This window comes from Sinohyriopsis cumingii, chromosome 5 (genome assembly GCF_028554795.1).
Source record: "Sinohyriopsis cumingii isolate HCF-2022 chromosome 5, ASM2855479v2, whole genome shotgun sequence".
Lineage (NCBI taxonomy): Eukaryota > Metazoa > Mollusca > Bivalvia > Unionida > Unionidae > Sinohyriopsis > Sinohyriopsis cumingii.
The window spans coordinates 2,921,349-2,926,081 of NC_142965.1; positions in this window are offsets into that span (position 1 = coordinate 2,921,349).

Genomic DNA, 4,733 nt, shown 5'->3' on the forward strand with positions numbered 1-4,733 from the left:
GGACCATGGTTTCTCAATCATTACAAAATAACTAAACAACAATTACCAACATTTGTAATACCGGGGATTGATGCTGGAGAACTAGTAAAATTATTAAACGATCTTATCGACGAAAACTTCCCTAAAATACTCGATGCATGGAAAAAACTAGCACCACCTCCAACTGTTCTCAGATATGATAATGATCCACATGGCGGTGGAAGACACGTATCCCCGCGGATCGTTAATATAACATCGACGGTCGCGGTCAATCTGGTTTGTGACGTAATCGATGGCAGCTATCAAATAGATCTCGGAAGATCAAATCAAGCTCAACAAGGATACATCCTGTACACGTTCACACCACAAGTTCCCCCTGGAAATTTAATCGTGCAAGAACCAACTAATCCCGTGTATTTGCGGTGTCACAATAATATGTTAACACGAATCAATTTTAAACTCACAGACCACCTTAATCGCTTGATTGACATACGTGAAGAAGAGCTTGTAATAAATCTGTATGTGAAATCTTAAGGATTTCTGTCGTAAGACTTTTGTCGTAAAGACTTCCGTCTTAAGGACTTCCGTCGTAAGGATTTCTGTCTAAGGACTTCCGTCGTAAGGATTTCTGTCTAAGGACTTTTGTCGTAGATCTTCAGAATCAAATTCGATCAACTTAAAAAAATATTTTATTATTACTGGCACAAATTTGTGTTTGGTACAAATTAATCGGCCCAGGCAACTAAAAAAGCTAGTCGATGAAAGTAAAATTAAAATTTCTATCACAAAAAAAAATAATATTTATTAATTTTCCTGATTTTTACTGAAATTGTACAAATTACTTGATTTTGACTACCAACTACCCCCTCAGAAACATAAAAATGCACGAACTACTTGATTTTGACTACCAACTACCCCCTCAGAAACATAAAAATGCACGAACTACTTGATTTTGACTACCAACTACCCCGTCAAAATCAAGAAAGTTCTAACCTTGTCAAATTGTTCCTAACAAATTTTATTTATTATAAATTAATTTTATTTATTAATAATATTATTTTTACTGAGATTTTTATTTTATTTTTACTAAAATACAACGAAATTGCTCAATTTTCCTGATTTTGACTACCAACTACCCCGTCAGAAATCAAGTAGTTCGTGCATTTTTCTTTGATTTTGACTACCAACTACCCCGTCAGAATCAAGTAATTTGTGCATTTTTCTTGATTTTAGTAAAAAAAAATAAATTAATTCAGTAAATAAATAAATTAATTCAGAAATAAATAATTTGTAAAATTAAGAAATTTGTACAATTTTATGTTTTTGATGGGGTAAATGGTAGTCAAAATTAAGAAATTTGTACAATTTTATGTTTTTGATTGGGTAAATGGTAGTCAAAATTAAGAAATTTGTACAAATTTATGCTTTTGATGGGGTAAATGGTAGTCAAATTAAGAAATTTGTACAAATTTATGCTTTTGATGGGGTAAATGGTAGTCAAAATTAAGAAATTTGTACAAATTTGTTAAATTTCAGTAAAAAAAAACAAATTACTAACCCATCAAATTCAGAAATAATATTTCTGATCAAAGATCTCAGTCATCTTCAAAATTACTACTTTGGATCGTTTCACCAGTAACGAAGTTACCTTGGATCGTTTCACGATCTAACATTATTTTTCTTAATAGTCTTATGCGAGTACTAATCGTTTTCTTTGCCTCATACTCGTGGGATAATAACGACTTAATTCTTCCTACGGCGGTAGAAAGAGGAACGAACTCCTTCACATGATCATCTTCTACGGTAGCTAGCGACTGAAACATTGCCGATTGAATCCGTTTCATGAGCCTGTATTCAGATGATAGTGTGTGTGTACCCATGGTTTTACGTTCTTGTAAAATCTCAAAGTCAGAAACTATTTTTTCAGGATTAAGTTCATCAGATATATTAATTCCATCTTTTTTTAATTTTTTAATAGCGACAATTACATCATTGATATTTTCATGGTTCATTATATAATATATAAATCTTTAAAATAAAAAAAATATCCCTAGAACACCTATCGAGTGTATTAGCGAGTTCGTCGGGATGTTTCAGGGACAGCACAACATATACAATGAATGAAGAGCTCCTATCGAGTGTATTAGCGAGCTCAGATTATGAATGAAGAGCCCCTATCGAGTGTATTAGCGAGCTCAGATTATGAATGAAGTACAAACATATAACTTAACTAAGGAAATGGATATGTACAATGAAATGGTTATATACAATGAATGAAGAGCCCCTATCGAGTGTATTAGCGAGCTCAGATTATGCATGGACGGCATAAACATATAACTTAACTAAGGAAATGGATATATACAATGAAATGGATATATACAATGAAATGGTTATATACAATGAATGAAGAGCCCCTATCGAGTGTATTAGCGAGCTCAGATTATGAATGAAACGGCTCTAAACTAAGGACAGTACAAACATATACGCTCAGCAAAATCACACCAACAATAATTAATCCAGTGGGTGATACGAAAATATGTATCAACCACAAGTCAATATTGTGGTTGTGAATTTGCTGAGCGGGGTGGGTTCTTGCGGTTCCCCCCACTATTATAAAAATCGCAATTATGCGCACCACCGACAAATTGTCAGCCATGGGGGTTTGATCCTGGACCGCGAGCGCCACAGTCCAATACCATACTGATCGAGCTATCAAACATTGTTACGAACATATGTTTCGGAAGTTAATATATAGCTAAGGAACCAATATTTACACTAAACAGCGGTTTCTGAATAATAACGGTTTCTGTATTTATAACAGTTTCTGTATTTAACAGTTTCTGTATTTGTAGCGGTTTCTGGATAATAACAGTTTCTGTATTTATAACAGTTTCTGAATAATAGTTTCTGTATTTATAACAGTTTCTGAATAATAGTTTCTGTATTTGTAGCTGGTTTCCCAAGTAGACTGAAAATCAATAATACAGTGGCATTAATGCACCAGTCAAAGAACTTTCCAGAATGTAAGTTCAGTGAACACACAACTGCAGGTCGATTACAATGAGCAACGGTTTCTGTTTCACACACAGCTTCCTACGGATCAATAACATTATCATGTGTTGTATGATGGGAAAATATTTAAAAACATAAATAATACTTCTACGAGTAATTAGTTACAATGTAATTAGTTACGATGTAATTAGTTAAACTGACTAATTAAGATCATAAAAAACCAACCATCTACGAAGAAAACTATATATTACAAAGTAATCTCCCCTTATGTAATAAAAAATTCAGTAGTGTATGGAGGACCTACTGTGACATAAATTAAAAAATTAATTCAATGTGGTGATGATAGTTAATAATGTGGTGATGATAGTTAATAATGTGGTGATGATAGTTAATAATGTGGTGATGATAGTTAATAATGTGGTGATGATAGTTATTGATACTTAAAGATAATTTTCTGTTTATATTTTTTCGATAAAGCTGTTTTATATATATTTTCTGCGACTTTTTGTACTGATTGCAGGTGAATATCAAAATATTTCGCAGCAGAAGATATTGAACGAAACATAATTTCTTTGCCAGTTTCTATGTTTGAGGAAATTACCGCCCTCTTTCCGATTGTCTTACATCTTCCTGTATTACCGCGTGTATTATTCTCGCTGTGAGAGATAGCTTGTAAATTGGATAAATTATTGTTTTGAGTGTCCCCGTCAATATGATCAATAACAAGACCATCATTGATCAAACCCTTGTGACACTCGTATGTAAATCTATGACACAGATAATGTTTTCTCTTCCCAGCAGTAAACATTAGATAACCAGCATTAGTAATATAACCAACTTGTTTCTTCAACTTGCAGTGTCTGATGATACCATTAATATTTGATTCATAGTTTGTTATGACAGGATGTGGGACAAATATATTTTGCTCCATTATAATAATATTATATGTTTAAATCATTGTTTGTCTGAAATCTTGATATATAATCCCTCACGGATTTTATAGCGTTTTCACCGCTATTATTTTTTTTGTCATAATATCTTTTAAGTTCTCTGAACCGTTTCCCGCCGCACTTCCCACATAATTCTGTCTTTCCTCGCACTCCAATACCACACCGTAGACATGGTATTGGTCCTAGACTTCCTCGTCGTATGTTTTGTGAGTGCATCCAACAAAATTCCTTTCTACAGAATTTGTTGCATCGATTTACTGAGCCGATCATCAACCATCTGCATTGGGACATTGTATATATATATATATAATTTTCTTTATTTAAATATTTGTTTTAATTATATGAACGAGTTTGAGAGATTATCCCAAACTAGGCCTGTTAAGTATAAATTCAACCTTGGCAGATTATCTTCTGACTTGCCAGTGCGAGATCTGGTTGATCCGAAAAATAAAAGTTTGATCTCGAAAATTCACGACGCCAAGAAAGAATTTTACACGGATGGTGCATCTCATACATGGTCAACGTTCAAGATTATACGAAACACTGACTTTGTCACGGACGCTACAATGAACGACAAGCGAGCAGCAACTATCATTAACTACATCGCTGAATACGAGGGCAATCAAAAATATTTCTTCAGAGTAAAATTTATTGTATTAACAGAAACAGGTAGTTGGATTATCCGTGACAAATATGATCCTGTCCTTGGTAATAATAAAACTATCATATTAAGTAAAAATTCCAGACCGGGTCTACTGACAGGTATTGATAAACCGTATTATGAGCGAGCAT